The sequence below is a fragment of the Botryllus schlosseri genome, chromosome 2 (genome assembly GCF_051294905.1).
Source record: "Botryllus schlosseri isolate E-star chromosome 2, Bs_hap1, whole genome shotgun sequence".
In the NCBI taxonomy this organism is placed as follows: Eukaryota; Metazoa; Chordata; class Ascidiacea; order Stolidobranchia; family Styelidae; genus Botryllus; species Botryllus schlosseri.
This window is the reverse complement of record NC_137237.1, coordinates 36,155,456-36,175,825: the sequence shown is the minus strand read 5'-3', so window position 1 is coordinate 36,175,825 and position 20,370 is coordinate 36,155,456. Positions and strand designations below refer to the sequence as shown.

General features: G+C 40.1%; 1 protein-coding gene and 2 long non-coding RNA genes across 3 annotated transcripts in view; 1 reads left to right on the top strand and 2 right to left on the bottom strand.

The window, feature by feature from the left end:
* LOC145458451 (exocyst complex component 4-like) overlaps positions 1 to 20,370 on the bottom strand; it is a 364,798-nt gene that overhangs the window by 154,721 nt on the left and 189,707 nt on the right. The window lies entirely within an intron of this gene.
* Positions 41 to 7,768, bottom strand: LOC145434516 (uncharacterized). The gene is made up of 2 exons (XR_013913431.1): positions 4,985 to 7,768; positions 41 to 2,614 (listed from the first exon to the last, which is right to left on the bottom strand). It is a non-coding gene; the product is annotated as an uncharacterized LOC145434516 (long non-coding RNA).
* On the top strand, positions 10,193 to 13,834 carry LOC145434515 (uncharacterized). Its single transcript, XR_013913430.1, has 2 exons — positions 10,193 to 10,316; positions 12,615 to 13,834. It is a non-coding gene; the product is annotated as an uncharacterized LOC145434515 (long non-coding RNA).

The window sequence follows — 20,370 nt, the reverse complement described above, 5'->3', positions numbered from 1 at the left end:
CGTGAAGCTCCGACGGGTGAAAAACGGTGATTTTAGCTCTGAGCGAAAAGATGACCTTTTTTTTTTTTTTTTTTTTAGTCATCCACCTGGCGATGTGGAGTAAAAAACGTTATTTTGAGATCTGAGCGGAAAAGATGACCTTTTTTTTTCAGTCATCCACCTGGCAATGTGGGGAGAAAAACGGTATTTTGAGTTCTGAGCGGAAGAGATGACCTTTTTTTTTTTTTTTTTTTTTTAGTTAACCAGTCACAAAGTGGGAAAAATTAACCGTTTTTTGAGAATTCTACTCCGATTTTGAAAGTTGGAAATTTATGAAAAAGTGTCCTCTTTTTAGATTTCCAAAATATGGTAAGCCTACATTATGAGGCCCGAGTCGTCGCAAGGTATCGTGTGCATTATTATAGGCTATCACTTCACCGAAATGTAGGGTTGGAATTAGCAGTATGACGTCATGAGGTTCACGTTCGCGTTCATACAGAACCTTTCAAAAAGGTTCACGTTCACACGAACCTGAATCTTTCAAAGGTTCACACCATCTCTACCAATAAGTCCATTACCGACGGCTTAATCATGACATCAGAAATGGAATGGAATGTAATTTACAAGCTGTATACATTCCATATGAACATTGTACAGTATTGCACACCCGGTTGACCTGTTCTGAAGCATAAATTTGCCTATTTATTGTGATAGCAAGTCATCGGTCCATTGTAATGCGGATCTGGTACACCCCAGTACACCCTTTAAAAATTATGGTACAACCTAGCTAGGGTGTACGATACATCCGGTTGAAGAGCCCTGCGTTAGATCATATTCTTACGATACATGAGCTATTAACCCCAGTTGCCGAGTTCGTGAAATTATGTCATGTAGATTGCTTTAATTTTGATTCTTTTTATCCGAAAAAAGATCAACAGAAAGTAATTAGAGACCGTGACCGACCATTCCTTTATGCTGGGTAAAAATTATAAGGCAAGTTTTTGCCACTTCTGCAACTTTTTTACGGCTTCCGGCAGCTTCATAGATACTCATAATTTAGGTACTAAGATGTTTTAAGCTGTTTGTAGGAAATTTATAGTGCAGATTTTTTCTATTTATCAAGCAAATTTTCACTGCAGCTTTTCTAAAATATTGCGCAAAATGTAGAGGAGTGATTGAAAAAACATGCTATAAACCATTTCTAGTATTGTTCTATTCTCTTAGATTCGCATAACAAAGAGCTATAGATATGATGGATTAGCGGCATTTTCAATGTTAACTATGATGGAATGGCTTGCCAGCTAGAACGTCAAGCACGGCCGTTCACGAACAAAATGTAAAATGTAAATAGATCGCTTTGATAATTCTGTCGTATAAATTCGAGGTAGTTTGCCATTTCACGGACGCCCAGGCGAATCTGCCGAAAGTCCCATTTTAATAGATTTTGTTAAAATCACTTTTTACTGCAACTTTTGTGTTAAAATTAAATGCAGCTGTCTCACAAAAACTTACCACAGTAATAAGCGTCACTACTACTTTTACAATCCTACTATTACTAATAATAATCTTCTTCTTCTATATTAGTCCTTTAGGTTGATTCTTTGCTAGTTCGTTGGCTAGTTTAGCACCGCCGTTGCGCACAATCTCCGTTGGTTGTTCTACTGCAGACATCGCTGTTCGTAAGGAAAATGCACTCTGGACGTGCGATAGTCTCTCCCTTCTCTGTTGTGAGCAGCATGCCCAGGGTGCAAGCCTGAATTTCCAATCGCTCGAGATTAAATTCACACAAATCAGATAGACGATCAGATTCAAATGGAAGGCGAGGGGCCAAAATTCCGGAGAGCTGAAGCGTTCCATATATATCGCCACCGCTGTATCTGACAACAAGCATATCGCAGTCACGATGGTGATTCTTTTTATAAGTCGAACGTATTTGAGATTGGTTCTCAAGTTCAATGTCCGGTTGATACAGGTTGCCTTACCCAATGGATAGATGGCCAGAATAAACAGCGGACACTGAATCGCCCATGCAGGTAACATGATCGGCACAAGTCTGTTACTGCAGTGAATGAGCGATAACGCAACGACGAGTATCACCAAAATGTAAATAAACAAGTATTTACTGACGAATCTCGAAATGTGATTTGACAGATGAGACAAGAACGAATTCCGATAGATTTCCCTCTGCCTTATCCACGTAACGATGTGTAACAAAATTGGTACCGTTGCAAAAACAACTATGATACACGACGATAAGATTGGCTCAATATTCCGGGCGAAACAACAGTCATACGGTTCTTCACTGCTGTTGCTAAAATTCGACGAAATATGCGGCTGCTCGTATCGGAAGCACTTTCTCCAATATACCATAACAATAATATCTAAAATCAACGAGGCAACAATGAATGTGCAGCTGACCGCGAGGAGAATACTTTGTGTGAGCTTTCGCGAAATCGCACAGCAGTCCTGGTGGTCGCGTTTGCGATGAATATAAATCCAGTGAACGGAAGAGAGATAGACGGTGATTGGAAGCAGTGCACAGTCGCATCCGATGGCAATGTTTGTATGTTTAGGACGGAATTCCGCTTTCCATAAATCCATTGGATGAGCTGTGTTCGCGAAAATATCGTGAAATCTAAATCGGAATCAAAGGATGTTTTGTTCAATAAGGATGGTGCGAGCCACTAAAATGATCTGGCTCTTGTAAGCACGAACTTGTATATAAGCTTCACTAAAATATTACTATAATAGTTTCGGGACTACATTGTAGTATAATTTATTAACTAGAAGACTTCTAGTCCACTCATTATCGAGAGTTAACGGTACAATAACACGCATATAAGCTACCGATACAACCGTTACTAAACTGGCAAACCGTATCTGCAAGCCTTTGGTGAAGGACAAATTCCCCCCTAGTCATAAAACATAATTCTGATATACCTAATACATTACAAACTGAAGTTTGCCCCGCGCGCCAATTTCACAGTTTTTGATGGCGTTGTGGGCGGGAGCATCAATAAAATGGTTTGTCCATGTCTTTCAAAGTAGGCAAGTAAGCCTCAATTGACGGGATCTTGCAGAATGAAATTCCACAACCATCGTGAAAATGTGATTTACTATTCAGCAATTACCGCTTGGCCGCTTGTTTGAGGCCCCCGCGATAGATATATCGGTCCACAAAATGAACTGTCCAACTACAACAGTGTTGAAGCAATAAAACTACAAAATTTTAAATATTATAATGAATGTTTACTGAAATCAGTGTGACTTCTCCTGCATGAGTGATGTAGGTGTCCTGAACCGCTGCGAGCCCTTGTGGTTCGTGTCGATAAACACTGATATAAATAGAGATTCAATCGAAAACCAATTGAGCAACGTATATGACGTAACGTTTTAATTTTTAAAAGATCACGTTAGACCAGTGGTTTTTAAGTTTGTATATCGCAAAAATTTCAGGATTATATATTAATAAAAAATTTAAATATTGCAAAGGAACTCCATCCGTCGTTGCAAATTTGGATTGCTGAATATATTTATCGTTGACTCAAATACAGAACTGTTAAATGCAGTTCTTCGATTGAAAATCACAGTGAAGAATCGAATTCTGTGATTATAGTTATTGAAATCAGACTCGGCCACTTCCCTAGACCAGGGTTGTGATGAATCCAGTGGACCACGACCTGTCATATCGATCTCGAGTCTCCACACTACGACTCGGACTCGACCCTTTGCTCCATGACTTGGACCGGAAATTGACTTGGTGGTGGGTTGAAAATCACTGGACTGGACTCGAGTGAAAACTATAAAAGAATGATTGACTTGTGACTTGGTTTTGACCCTGGTCTACGCGGGCGAATGAACGATCGATAGTGGCTGATGCTGATGCTGGTTAATCCATTCAGACAACTGCAAAGATGTGCGTCCTAACTACAGACTATCACTGTGGCATCGGAAATCATACATCACATCATATCATATCATATGATTACAAATTACTGGAATAAATCAATCGACAATATTTGTTTATTGAAAGCAGCAAAACCCTGGCATTATCTAATAACATATCACTTATATGGAAGCAAGCAATCCGTATCCAATGCTGGTCTACTACAAGAAACATATGCAGTAGGAAGTGGAATCATAGCGCGATGACCAACGCAAAGTTCATGGAAAAGGTACAAACTGCTAATGCATTCGAACTTAGCATGGGTTTATCCCTCATTAAAAGGCTTGCGTAAATATATTAAGCGGAATTCGCTGGTTACCTCCATCAAAATTCAACCGCTCGATTAGCATGCATCATCCGCTTACGAATATTTTAATGCGTAGTCGCATTCAAGGCCTATGGTTGTATATGTTTAGGACATGATTCCGCTTACTATTCATCCAATGGCTTAGCTGCGGTAGCGAAAATATCGTGATGTGTAATTCAGAATCAAACGATGTTTAACAAGGATGATGCGATGGCGCTCGTTCTACGAAGCAATCGTGTCCACTCCTGTCATGGTGAAAAGGACCTTTGCAGTTTGTTTGTCGTTGTGGTATTCATGGTGTTTGTCGTCTACTGTGGTCATTTACACCAGGCCGATATTCTCCATTTTTTCCGTAACTGCCGACATATAGCACGGCCCACTTCTAGGCGTGTAAGATACCGCTTACGCGGATGAGGTGACGAGGAGGAGCCTAAGTAAACGTCCAACACTCAGATAGGAATTCTGAAGTCTACCTCGGTCGGACTTTGCAGTTGAAAAACACCACGAATGTACCACAAACGGTAACAACAACACTATCCGCAAGGCTGATAAAGATGTAATTCGCGAGTGATCAGAGCCTGATCGAGTATTTTGCATCGAGTAGAATGTAGTAACACCCATGATTGAGGATGTCGTAGAAGCAGTTCTGATTACTTGTAACATTCAGACAATGTACGTTTTATGTGAGCTCAAAGAAAACATTGCCAGTTATATCACTTCATAAATGGTTTGGTATTTTGTTAATAACTCACTATTTCTCCATCGGGGTGCCGCCACCTTTGGGAGCCAATTATACTTATCAACGCTGCCGCGAGTAACTGATGTAAAGAGAGCTGCCGTCGTCATAGAAAAAAACTTGAAGGTGCACGGTGCTCTAAATATGATGTGGTTTCAAATTAAAACCGGAAGCGTCAAATACCTTTTGTTCTGGTTGCAGCCACTTTTATCGCATTGTAAAAATGTGGCGCGTCACCTCGTTATCACAGATATCGATGGACTGTTATGATACTTTTCTTGAAATCATTCTACTCCCGTTCTGGATAGTATTTGAGAATATGCTGAGTACAAAAAGTCATCACTGGTAGCGAGGCAGTGAAATTTAGGCTTGGGCGAAAGTGGTGGCATTTACTGAGCACCACCATCAGAAACTTGAATTTCGTGTGTTTTTCACGTCAGCTCAGATGTTGGCTGGGGTAATTATTTTCACGAGCTGCCTAGTGCTGCATTCCGCATGACTATTCCCTGCTAGGTCGCAATTTGGTCTAACTTGAGGCTGCCGCGTAACCAACAAATTGTCTTCGGAAAGCATTCGAACTCATCTATAAAAATCCGGTAAAAGAAACATACAATTGTAAAGAACTAGTTCCATACTTAACAGTTCTGCCATAAAAATCTGAAGACACTGTGAACCGTATGTGATTCCTATACAAAGTACAAACCTTTAGACAGATTCCACCAAAATATTTCAAAATTATTCCTTAGGGCGAATTCCCCCTGGTTGGAAACCGCTGATACAGCAAAAATATCAATCATTAATAAAGTATAACAAAACGATATGGGAGCATGGGCCTTATATTCGAACGAACATTTCTTTGCCATTCACCCGAATAATTGATGTTCGATTCGAGTACTCAAATTGCTCTGTCAGCCCTACGTTTGGGGTAATATTACCAACAGGTGTGACAGACAAGCGTTATTAATCAACACGAAACACGAAGTGACGCTGTATAATTCTACTAAGAAAGAACTCAGTCACCATTTCAAGGCAAACAATATGCATTTTGCAATGGGGTTTAGAGAACCATGTAGCTTGAAAATCAAGTCAGAGTCAAGCCATCATTTGTGAAATGACTTCGCATGGATGAGGTTGAAACAAAAACTGATTTTGACTTGAAAAAATGGATTCAATCACAAGACGTCCACTGTGCTTGTTTGCGTAGACTTCTGTATATCTCTCATGCAGTGGCCGTATAGATCATCACAAATGTGTCACTTCATCCGTTAATCAAGTGTAACAGGTTGTTCAATCGTATAAGGCTGTAAAGTCAAATATGAACAATAATATATATCCACACGGTGGGCCCTGAGCCATGATATACGCGATTCACTGTACAGCGGTGTGTCTTATTTCGTCGGGCAACACGTGCGCAACCATATCGTTTATTTCAGTGGATCTTAGCCTTGTCTCCAACGCCCCCAGAGTGGGATCTGGATTTTGAAGAGGGCGGAAACACCCAGGGGCGAAATGGGGCGCGCTGGGCTCAGGAGGTGGTATGGGGGGCGCTGAAGAAAAGGGCCTAGCAGTAGAAGCTGTAGTAAGGACATAATAATGACTATATAGTAGAGCAATAGTTTTATATATCCCTGAGTTCTCATTGCAAACTAACATTCCACAAAACCTGTCAAATCAAAACGTTTTTCGTTGCGCTCATCGCGAAATATCCACTGACAATATTTATATGAATGCTGTGGTTTATTTACATTCAAGTATAATGAATTTGGCCCACTTTCGGATTGCCAATTCCCCATTAAAACACTCCCGTCACGCTAGCCACTCCAAGTCGTTTCGACACCTTCCTTCCTTTTCATTGTATCGCAGTTTTGTGGTGTTTTGAAATGATGAAAATATTATTAAACTGATACTTATGCTGATAACACGGATTATTTTCCACAGCAGGTTTTGAACTAGATGTTGTATCCCACAGCCCATTGCGTGTCGATATCGAGAAAGCAGCGTAATGTACAACTTTTGACAGTGATGCCCTTCGTACATTGAAGATGTTTTGAAGCTTTTTGACCAAAATGATTAACTAAATATACTTGTATTGGAGAGCTACAAAATTAAAGCCTCAGTATCTTTCTTCGTCGTGTCATCAAGGATAATACTGCTTAGTGCTGTTACCCCTATTCATGTTAAAGTTAAGAGCTTGGTGCAGGACTAAATTTAATTTGAGCAAATCTCTATCTCATTCTCAGTTGATTTAGTAGTCACACAAAGCAACAAAACAAAACTCAATACAAATAACGTTCCCATATTGCCAATTGCAGAGAATTCGAGATCTGTGCATCGATATCGAACCAAATGTTGTGAGCCCGTTGGCCTTAACCGACGGTTGTTATAACAACCTGGATTAGGCTAGATATCGAAAATAGCACATACAAATTTACCATTATTAGTCGAGTGGTCTAATATATGAAATCCCAACCCGAAACCGGACTTTGACCACTTACCCATTATTTTTTTTACTTATACAGTCCGTAAAATAGTGGGGCGACTAGCCCAGGAAAATTTTGAAAGGGGGCGCTGGAGAAAAACAGGTTAGGAACCACTGATCTATTCTACTCCTGCTGCTTAGCTTTCTCGCGACATGAACGACAACCACCAGTGTTGCGATTGACTTTCCAACCGGAGATAAATTGCTTTATCTACATCAGTGCTTCCCAACAGGTTGATCGCAAAGATTTTCTAATCGTTACAGTTCTATTTCAATATGCCAAGCAACTTATCTTCTCGCGATCAGACGAGCAAATACACGTTCTCGTCCTATAGAGTCTAAATCGAATTGCTTTCAAGCCTATAATTGCCGCTGGGCACATTTCCGTGCTCACAATAATTTTTGGGACATTCAAGCGTGAAGTTAGATTGTGTGTTATTATGTATGCCTAAGAATTGGAATTAGTTTCTTCATACAAAGGCTTTGTGACCGTTGTTAAAAAATGCAGCAATACAGTCTGATTTGGCGTTACAATGAGCATACAATTGGCTTCACGCAAGCTATATTAGAACCTCATTATGTTCAACGTAAAATAGACGCGCTTTCTAGTTTGTAATCATATGTAACGCGTATTAATTCTTGCCTGCATTATGTGAGGCGAGAAAGCGTGGTGTTCCACAGCTGCAACACGAATGGGTTACTGGTTCGAGTAGGAACGAGCTCGACTCAAGTGTTGGAGATTTAGGCTCTTCCTCGTCATCTGATCCGCGTAAACGGTGTCTTAAATAAGTCTAGAAGCCTGCCGTCGGCAGCTACGGAATCACATTAAAGAATATAAGCCTGATGCAAATGACCATCACATTCGGAAAATACCTCAAAACAACGAACACGACGCCCCGTCAGTTGATTTACGTTTTCATTAGTTGTCATGCATGCATACAAATCGTTTTTGCACAGGATTTAAACCCTGCAAAATCGAGCGATACGGTTGTTCTCATCTGTACCTTTACGTGCCAAATCATCGCCTTACTACCGTAAGCCACGAATTTTGCGAGTTGAAAAACTATATCGCTTCGAAGTATCAAAAGTTAAATTCAAATATTTTTCCAATAGTTTGCCTCATGTGTTTGATGACTTTTTCATACCTGCTAAAAATGTCCATTCCCATTACACGAGATCCTCATCAAAGGGCAATATTAACTTGCCCCAACCCAATAGCAATCTAACCAAGAGATCTATCGACTACTCAGGATCTGTCATCTGGAATGAACTACCACAAGATATCCGTGAATTGCCTTATAATAGATTCAAAAAAGACTTACTTCATCACCTCTTATCGTTGTATTAACACTGTTGCCCGACCTTTCCCCGATATTGCTTCATTGATAATTTGCTACCATCGTTTTTCCTCATCATTTTCCTTTTTTTAAACTAACATTTTTTACAGCCAGACTGTAGAGTCACGTGTACCTGTTTGATGCGGGTGCGATAAGACTAGTTGACCTTCACGATCGTATCGATCACTCCTATCTGATACCGAATACTGTGCATGCTTATCTTCTGTATCACCATCATTGACGTTTTTGTTATTGTATTCTGGTTGGATGACAATGAAGACTCTCTCTTTCTCATGTGTCATGGTGGGTCGCACAGTAAAATTTGGATGTATAGGGGGTCGCGAGCTGACAAAGGTTGGGAAGCACTGTATATCACTCACGCGTGTCTCTCTCAGCGACGAATCGTCTCTTACGTGGTCAAGAGTGCGATTGGGGTGTTGGCTACTATTGTATAAGTTGGTAATGGGGTAATATCGGTAGCAAGTATAGAAATCCGTTTTACATTCTAAACGTAGCATACTCAGACGTCGAATACATTGTCCGGTCTGGCCTAGACCGTTAAGGTGTAAGCATATATTCCCTTGCCAGTCGTCGTCCACATTGCTGGCAAAGCGGCGGAAGAGATTGATTTCATGGGACTACTATATCATTTGATTGCCCAGTTGATACATTTGGCGACGCTTAAAACGTCAATATGTAGGCTGGCTGCTCAAGCATTGTGGCTTTATGTGGCCCGAGTTGTCGCCAGGTATCGTGCACATTAATATAGGCTATCACTTCACTGAAATGTAGGGTTAGAATTAGTAATATGACGCCACGTAACGCCACGAGGTTCACGTTCGTCGTTCGCGTTCATACAGAACCTTTCAAAAAGGCTCACGTTCACACGAACCTGTATCTTTCAGAGGTTCACACCATCCCTACTTTCACGGTTACGGTATGTGTCTGATACAAATATTTTTGAAGTGCTTATCTTCTCGTGTTTTGGAATCTGTGATACCAGCAATAACGGTTCAAGGGCTCCTAAGTTGTGAAATAAACATCGACAGTATAATATTGTTGATCATGATCATATAACTATTACTAGAAAGGGACGTATCATTTCGGTAGTAGGAGGAAGAAGGCTACTGTCTCTCAATATTGGACTCGAATCATTGTTTACAGCCATACCTGTGTTACATAGTGTCGTCGGTTGAGGCAATATTTCTAATCGATTGCATCCCAGTTTCTTGCAATGTCGAAACGACTCCGACAGTCATACTATAATGGTTTCAACCAGATAGCGATCTGCTTGGTGGCTATGCATTATTTATCAGCATGCTCATTTCCTCTCTTATTATGGTCGAGTCATATTTCCGATGTCCGTGACACCAATATTGTGCTCTGCTCATATTCGGGATAATGGATCGATTTCTCTGTTATGGAACGCAGCGCTTCTATCACGAAATCAATGCTTCTTCGTATGCAAGGCGATATACTTCACAATAGTTGCAACATCAGCGATAAATACTAATAATCATGTCAGGAGTGAGGTAATGCCGTTGTTTACTAGCGTTGAAGCATCCCAAAATTGATAGAAAGGTCCAGTTAATTAAGTGAATAAGTGAAATAACTAATAGCATCCGCATTTGCTTCACGTACATTACTAGTCAGCCTTCAACATAACGGGACCACAATATCACATATCGACCGCGCACACTGACACATGCAGCATTCAGTTTTGTCGCTTCCATTTATGTTATTCTTTCCTAAATCCAATGTGTACGCCTCTTATTTAAATGCTGTAGGCCAAGGTGAGTTTCTGATTAAAAAGTCTCTTCGGGAAGTCGTTTCGGCACCCTATTTCTTCTTTTTATCGCAATCTTGTGGTGGATTGATTTTATAAAAATAGTAATAAAATGGTGATGATCTGTTTGTATCGGAGCACGTCACGTGTTATATCTACATATGACTTAATATTGCTGTATTTTGGTTTTCATAGTGTTTCTACGATTTCGATTGCCATTTTACACAGGCATCCGTCATTGTGATGTCTGAGTTGCCGGCTTTTATCACGTCCCAAATTCTTCTGGACTTTTTTCAGACACCATCATATACGCTGAGCACATGTCGAGGAGGAGCTTATATATAAATCGCAAGCTCTTCAGTAGGAATCCTGTAGCTGACCTAGGCCAGAATAGCCGTAGCTGACTACTGTTGCAGCGAGACCTTGATATTAGGGCGGAGCGGGTCGATAAATTATCTAGTCCTACTAAGATCCTGTTTTTAAAACCTTTGGTCGACTTTGGTCAGACCCCTAGGTTGGATTCTAGAAATGACTGTGTTCCGGTCCGAAAAAAATCCGATAATAATTATCTACTCTCCGGATGTCATCGAATATTGATTGCAAAATTGCAAACAGGAAATTAAAAACTCAAATATCACACCCAACCCTTATCTGAAGTAGCCTAATTATGTCAACTTGGACTTAGCATGTGGTTTACTGCTGTGAACGTTTCACTTTAACTATTGATTCGAGGGTGGAACAGAGTAATGCTGTCATATTTTTAGTAGGAAGTACTGAACTGGCTCCGATCCAACTCCGGCCGTATTAGAAAAAGCATTGATCCGGCTCCGAACTGACTCCGGCGAAAAATGAGAAAATCCGGTCGGATATCCAATCCGGCTCCGGTCCATGCTCCACCCTACTTGATATACAATAATTGCGTCAGGCAAAGTTGACAGCACCAGCTGTGGTTCCTCGAATGCGTTGCTGTGTTCTCGAATTTTAGTGACTGCTAGCTAACTGGAATCGTTCAAGTTATTTTACAAAGATGAAATATTTAGTTAGCACCCAACTATGCGTTGTTGCCACAATTATCTTTAAAAAGTAAAAGTAAACATTAGATTATAAGTAGCAGCAAAAAATCAATGGTTTGAAAAGTAGGCTACTCAAGTAAGTAGTTTGAAGAAGTAGATATGGCCGAGGTTTCGCATATTTTAAGCTAGTAGTGCGAATATCGATTTGGGTCGCTGGTCGCATTCAATTCTCGTGATCGCTTGCACATGAACCGGACTAGTAAAATTATGCCAAATCGTTAATTCAAAATCCAGGGTGGGAAATCAAGTCACTAGGTTTCGAGTCACCAGAAAATCGCCTTTTCGATTGATCACCGACTCAAGTCCGAGTCCAAGTCAGGGTGAAAGGGTACGAGCCATAGTGTTCCCCGTTCAGTCCCGAGTGCAGTTCAAGTTCAACTCACCTCTTCCTACTGAAAAATAGAGTACAGATTCGGAGGTAGCATTTGGTGAGGATATGACTTGTTCGGACATCAAGCAAAAAGATATTTGAATCTGGCCTACGAACACAATTCAGTTTGAAATTCCAGATTTACGTATTCATTGGCCGTTTATGTAGCAGCCGTGCTCTTTACTTCCCCGCATGGCGGTTGTTGTAGGGAAATCTCGTGTTATAACCGCCTGTTTGGCATCCATCCGCCCCGGCGGTCGGACGCTTAATAATGTGTCTATTACAGCGGTTGTTACTTGTTGCATCGTGAGTGATCAAATATATACTTCAACATATAGACATTAGGAATAACTATAATATCTTGAATGTAATTATCAATTTCAGTACGGTATTCGACCACTGAAATTAAATAATTTTAGAGCCAATATGTTTATTGGACTCGATATTATACTGTGCGGAATCTCCATCTACATATGTTTGGTTCAATGGAATTATTGCTTTCATGATCATGTGTGCTGCAGCTGTAATATTTCAAGAAATCAAATCCAGAGCATCCTCCTCGCGGTCAGCAGCACGTTGATTGCTATTTCGACGGTTGCAGGAATCGTCTTGGCGATATATCTTAAAAAGTGGCAGACAACTTATCAACAAGTCATCATGGCGGAAAAGTCTTTCGCAGCACCGAACTCAACAACATATAATGGGTCTGATGTCGGATCATCTATCCCGAGAGAACAGAATACCTTGTCGCACGACACTAAATTCCTGCTTCCAACAGTTTCTATTCTTGTGACTATTTGCATGATTGCGCTGTTTATCATATATGGTGTAATATGGCAGAGGCAGAGAGCTATCTACTGCAAATCGTTCTTAGCTCATTTGTCGAATAAGGTTACAAGGTTCCTTAGTAAAAACTTTCCAGTGTTCATGGCAGCGGTCGCGATTTTTCTAGTAGGTTTCCTGCTTTACGGCTACTTCAATCGGTTTACCGGATTTTTGACGGTGGTGATCATGCCGACAACTTGGTCAATTCAGATCCCGATATTGATTCTGTTCATCTACCCTTTGATTAAGGCTACATATTATAATCGCATATCAAACATCTCTACTGATCGAAGATATGTTCGATTGAGACAAAGAGTTACTATTCTGACAGCAATGTGCTTAGCATCAGACACCGTTATGGCTATGTTGTTTTGGTTTTTTAGTGATATGGATCTGAACCTAAAATTATCCTGGTTTCATTTGAACATGATCATCAATCTGATTTGCGTCAATTTAATCCCAAACGATTGGATATTGAGGCTATTTCCATGTGTCATTTTATGTCGCCGTGATCGACAGGTAGCCTAATCGTCGAAACAATGTACGTGGATGATGATGAAGATACGAATGTTGGATTACAGACGGCATCTGTAATAACGCACTGTCATGTTGCGAAACGTTAAGGAGATATGAGACTCAAATATAAGTGATTACTAATTATTTTGCCGGAATCCCAGGCTTCTATAATATGCGCGGTGTGCCGACGAATAGAACCATGTAATAGCAATATTCAGTGCCCGATTTCTGTAACTTTATAATTCCTCTTTGCACTTTTTGGAGGACCTGTTGGAACAGATGTTTACGATTAGAATATTTATTTTCAAAATCACTGCATTTCGTTATAAAAGTTGATTATTTCAACGTCGCGGACTGGGAGGTTCCAGTATGAACACCTCTACGGTATAGGCTCTTGCGATGCGAATTATTCATTTTAAACGTTCTATATGCACATTCGATCATCACAAAACTATCAAAATAAAATCATATCTTGACTAATTGTGGGCTACATACATATACTCTATGACAGCGGTGTTCAACCGTTTTGCTATTCATCGCCGTATTTCGATTACATGTATGGCGTACGGCCGCATTCCTATGAATATTCGTAATGGACCAACTATAGACAGGAAATAGCCATGTTAAATTGGATATAGGAGGGACAGCCATTGCTGTGTTCTGAGTTATTAATCTTTCCGTGTGTAATATGTCGCGAACGAACGTTTTTAATTGTAGAATTAGAACGCCCAGGCAGGCTTTCCGTACCCACCGACATCGCAATTATTAATGCTATTAAGAGATATTGAGAATCGCTGACAAGTCGCGCATGGGGCGAAAAGACTAACTTTCTCATGAATGAATTTCATTAATAATATTGGTGGTTGCACAATGCACATGTTACTATCAAATATTTATCCTTTCTCCGCCCGTGTCATCAGATTTACCGGTAGAGCTGATGAAAGGGGTGTTTTCGACAATTTAGGGCTCATAATTATTGATGAATTGATGACGAATCTTTGGGTAGGCCAAGCATTGGTTCCTTTGTTACGTATTGTTATTCCTCGACCTCCCATTAGGATTGTCTGTAGCCTATACTCAAAATATATCGGAATGGGCGAAAGTACAAGAAAAAACTTCTGTGAGAGGAATGGGATTACAAATTGGTATATTTTTATGAGTCTTCTTATTTTCCTCTACGGTTCTCATATGTACGGGGGTCAGAATGCTAAAACCCTACTATATCTAAATCGAAAATTCATGACTCCCTGAATCGCGCAAAGCGCAAAGAATTTTTTTGATAAAAAATGAAAAGTTTTAATTCATTTGGCAGCTTATAATTCGTAAATTCAAATTGCACATTGACGACCGCCCGCACACGCTAATTGAATTAGGCTACTTGTACACCGTCGCATATTTATGCTTCTATGCGGCCACAGGTTGACCAACTTTACTCTATAACATTGTCCTTACTGACGACAGTAATATTTTTCATTTCCTCAGGGCTTAGACCGGAGACTCTCAACAGTAGTATTTTGAAGTAGGCCACAGAGCTATTTGGAAAATTTTACAATTAGTGAAATTTCAGTAATGTTTGCTATTTCATTCGCTCAAAATATTTACAAATTTTCTAATTATACCTAAGCTACAAAGCTCATGTGTCGTATGCCGTTAAAAAGGGGTGTGTATTAAACTTGGACTGAAGTGTATTTGAGGTAGATGTACGGTTCTTCGGCTGGTCGTACTATTGCAACATAGAAATAGCCATAACAGAAATTTGTTATCAATTACTTTCAACTTCCTCTGGAAGTATACGGCAACGAATCGTATGGATTAAGGATAGCACAGAACATTATTTGTTTGGTGTTGGTTCAATATGTCCGTGTTGTAATCACTGTACTTGATGTAAGTGACACATGAATTGATTGTATCATTGGATTGAATGTTCTGATATCGCAACATCAATATGCGTACATTGGACAGCTTGCATACTAGAAAATAATTTTCCCACTCTTCTGTAGTATCCGATTCACCAAAAATTGTTTGAAGCTGGCACAGAATGGTTTTATTATTACCCACCATAGTTAAGCTAAACCCCTAATCACTGAGAGGATGCGGGAATAGATCATTTCGTTTCGCGACGAGGGTTGTACAGCGCAGAGCCATAATGTACACAGGAGTTATATGATATATACTAGGGCAGTAACTGCCGCACCCAAACCCCCAATCCGGGAGCACGACGGGTACGGAAATTATTTCATTGGTCGTTCGTTGTAGAAGATTAATTCAACTTAAAAACTTTCTCGCGTTTGGCGCAATTTCATGTCGCTGGAGCTCCAGATTTAAATATGATTACTGAGATAAAATCGTACATATTTTAACGAAATAAGCATTTCCCGGTACAAAGGCCAATGGCTATAGGATAAGAGGTGGGGCTTCAGAGTATTTTCAAACCGGAAAATTGGCCCCAGTCAAACATCGGTTGAGAACCCTGGCTTATACCATTCACAGTTACTAATCCTGATCATATCCATCTATCCATTGATCAATGCCATTTACCACGGAAAACAACTATTTATCGCAAATAGTAGGGTGCCAAAGTTTATTAATTTTTTAGATCGTTATAGTTCTCACCAATTAATTTGCGAAATTACATATGTAATACCATTGTGCAAAAGGAAACACTGATTTTGAGGGGTACCAGGACCACAGGCAGAATAAAATAATAAAATTTATATTATCTTAATCAGTACTTTAGTAGCTTTTTAATTGATACCAATTTTAACAAATTTTGCGCCCGGCAAGCCGATCAAAAATTACCGTCTAATTGCCTTTAGCCAAATGGAAAGTGTGACGTAAACCAATCGCAGTGAGCCGTGACATTGCTGGTGTCCACACTATTGAAAGCAGCCGTGCAATTAGAGTATTTAGTAACCGTAATCGATTACGACGATTACAGCATTTCCAAGTAATCGTGTTCGCAATCGATTGCATTAAAAAAAATCCGAAGTAATCGTAATCGACTACTTCACATATATAACCGATTTCTTTGTGAAAGAACGATTACTTTTCATTTGTGCAATGCCCATGTCATAAACTGATCATTCGTGAACAATGAAGAGTGCGATTTAAAACAGGTTTTGGATAGCACAAAAGTCGGATTTTCAAACGCCTCTGCTCATTATTGCGTCACAAATATTAGCTTGGCTCTTTGCGTAACGAATTATCCGAACGTAGTAAATAGATTTCCGATGTACAATTGTACATGTAGTACTGTGATTGTAAGAACACCCGCTCTGCATTATGTCAGGTTATTAATACACTGCAGACGCCACTACCTCGCAACAGGATAATAATCACCACTCTATGCCTAGTTTCGAATAGTAACGTATGTACTATGTATTGATGTGTTGTTATGCTGAGGTAAACGCAGTTTGATCGTTGCTGATTGGCAAGCGGTAGGCCTATTTACGTATACACTGGACAAAGATGTGTCATTTTGTACTCGTCAAATAAAACATGACAAATTCTACATCGAAGCATCATAATCCAACGGCTGCTGATAAAAAATCATAACCGAGCCGATATGTTCATTTACTCGTATAATAGCAGCTCAGAATATCTGCGTATCAAGTGGATTGTAGGCAGAAGTTTATGTTTACCTCATCGTATTCTCATAAGGCCCTTGTTGAAACGGGCAACAATTTCTATTTCGCAATTTTATACTCAACATTTGGATCTGCCACTATAGCCATCCGGTACACACCATGTTAGCGTGGATTGCAGCTAGAATCAGTACCGAAACAGCATTTCGCCACCCTCTTCTCACGAATGGTTGTCTTGCCCACCCCCTCCCACCCCATAAGGCGATTAATAGAAATTCTGTCGGGCGAAGTCCCCCAGACCCCCCTTCAACGACCGGGCTTTTCACAAGAACCGGAAACACGATTTGATGCGATATGGATTGGCTGTGAATTTGCTGTCAAGTCGCGCCAAGCGCGAATATTTAGGCACGTAATTTACAACTATAACTTTATTTCATGTTGTTATTTCGTGACCTCCTGTCTTTTACATAGTCGAAAAATATTGGAGTCGCCGAAACGTTGCAGACGATAACAAAAGTAAACGAAAAACTTTCGTGAGACGCACCCAGAAATTGTAATTTCTGCACGGGGTTCATCATTTCCCTCAGTGGGTGCCCCGGGTGGAATTTGTATTGTGGGGCTGACATTGAGAAGACTATTCGTCGCGAACAGCCAGCGCGGCTATGGACAATGGAAAAATACAGAATGTTTCGGTCAAGGTAGCATGTCTTGGTTTCTCGCGGGCTCGCGGCGCGGTATTAGCCGACACCGAAATGCATATTTCTGTAAATCATGCAATGGTATGTTATGTCATATACAGGAAATGACGTCATGACGTCATGAGGCCTTTTCATCGCATTGTTGTCTTCCAAAGAAAACTTCGAAGAAGAAAAATAAATAAATGTAGTCGTGAGTAATCGTGATTACTTTTGTAAAGTAATCGTAATCGACTACTTGCGGATTTTGCTGTAATCATAATCGCGTGATTCAGAAGTAATCGTAATCGCAATCGATTACATTCATGAAGTAATCACCCAATGTCTGATTGTAGGACACTATGGTTATATCATATCTGTATTCTGTATATCATCGCCACATAGAAAATCCGGTTATGGAATCGGTTGGCAAAGGCAATAATCGAAATATTTTCATTGTTTCGGTATTCACAGCTAATGGGAAAATTTGCATATTTTTTATTTCGTGCATGTTCTCTATATCTTAGTTCCTAACCCGAAGTACATGATTGTAATAGAAAACGGATTTAAATTACCATTTCTGTCTAGCTGGATTTGGATTTCCTAACTACTGTGCACCGCGGTCAGATTTCCTGTTCCCATCGACCCATTAGTCGGAACTGTTGAACATAGAACACAATTATAGACCTTCACACTCATGTAACGCCAGGCTTAAGATAACTTTCGTCTAAATTCCTTGTTGCCCAAACTCTAAAATATCGAAAGGTGAAACATGGAAATAAACTGAACATCAACCAGTGTTGTATAACCGTACTAGCATTATTAGTACATAATAATCAATGCCATTACTTACAGTGGAGCAGACTTACAGGTGATAATTTAATCATGGCGCCCTGTAAAGGGTTGATGGCCCCTAAGGGAGGTGAGGGTAACAGACAGATTGGTAACCCCTGGTATGTAGTATTAGTTTTCTTAACTTGCGGACGGTCTCAATTCTGACGCAATGCCAATATTCAGTCAGTCTCTCTTCGTACGACCACTTACGGGTATCCGGTAAATCGAGAACTGTCGGAAATTAATGAGAATATTTGAATCAATATAAAACAGGTAGCGCCGTATCGGTTGCTGGTCTAAACGGTCATTCTTTTAATTAGTATGATATACTTGCGAATGGTGGTGATGATTGCATGGAGTCATAGTAATTTTTGCTACGCACACATCGTACACATTCAATAGGCTATTTCCTCCGTGATGAAGCGCAGCGCTAATGCCACTTTACGCGCGCTACCATATGGAATTCTAATTGGTTCACAAAAAATGCCACAGCAGCATCAACTGTCGTAGGCCTACTTGTCAGCAAAGAGATGGTGCTTGAAGTGTATTGGTGATACTAAATCCTTAAAACTTCAGGAAGTTTTTGATTATCTATTAACTAACTGATCTCTACCTGCTTTCATGACAATATAAGTTACATATTATGATCAGTGTATGTCATTTGACTTATTTTGTATTAGTTATGGTCACCGGTATAGCAAAATATGTGATCACGTCCAACCAAGTCTAATGCTGCGCCAGGTATCCTTTTAGAATTTATGAAAAAAAGAAGGTGTCGATTATACAATAATTTACTTGAAAGCTAACAAGTGAGGAAGGTTTCAAACAAAAACTTAGAATGAATGTGGGTTGTGCCAGAAGTCGGAGCTCTTTTAGTGCCGGGCTTGACTTTGCATAAGCGTATCCCGATGCTCTACTTCCAACAGATGCCTATGTCTCGATTTTGATATAGTCTACTCCAGGGGTGGGCAAACTACGGCCCACGGGCCGCATGCGGCCCTCCACACCGTTCTGTGCGGCCCGCGAGAGTCTAAAGAAACTTATTAAAAATATTGATAATATGCGTACTAAAACGTGAATTAATGCAGAGACTTGATTAAACTTTTTCTTAGTGTATTTCTGCATGATAATTGCAAGGCATTGGTTCTCAAATTGGGAGGCGCACCCCTTTGGAGGCATGAAAGCATCGGAAAGGGGGCAAGAAGCTGAGCTCAACTGAATATCGCTCCGCGCGATTTACATCCGGTTCATAATGAATGCTCTGTATTTAGTCTGAATTTCATATTGAAAAATCTCTCATCCACAGTCATAACCTTCCATGCCATCAAACTGTCCGTTAGGTTTGCTAGCATCCTGGTTGCGTTTTGTGATATGAGGATAAGGGGGTGGGGGTAGGGGCAAATCTTTTACCATCATAAGTGGGGGGGGGTCGTGTTTTAAAAATTTTGAGAACCACCGCTCAAAGGTAATTACTTATACTATTTTTTATGTTCAATTTCTGGCGCGGCAGCCCGATTTCCAGGCCCACGCAGTTTGAAAGGTTCCAACTGCTATACGTCACAAAAATCCTAAACGTGATTGACATAATTCGGATCACGAGTGTGATTTCTGACTTGCCACTCCAGTTTTAATTATTTCAGTATTGTGCTTATAAAAAACGATTCGCTCGTGTCTAAGGTACATTCGTTCTCTGTATGCGTAGAATTGGGTTATTAATATTTTATCTACACATAGTAGAAGCGTGTTTGAATCTAACATGGTTATGATGCTGTCAGCATTGTGTGTCCTGAAACTGAACCAAAAGTGGAATTATTAAATCTATGAACAGATCGCTGCTCACACATTTAAATTTCAATCCAGTTCTAAGAATCGGGACAACCGACTTTCATCTCTATAGTTTTGACAAATTGGTAATTCAGATCAA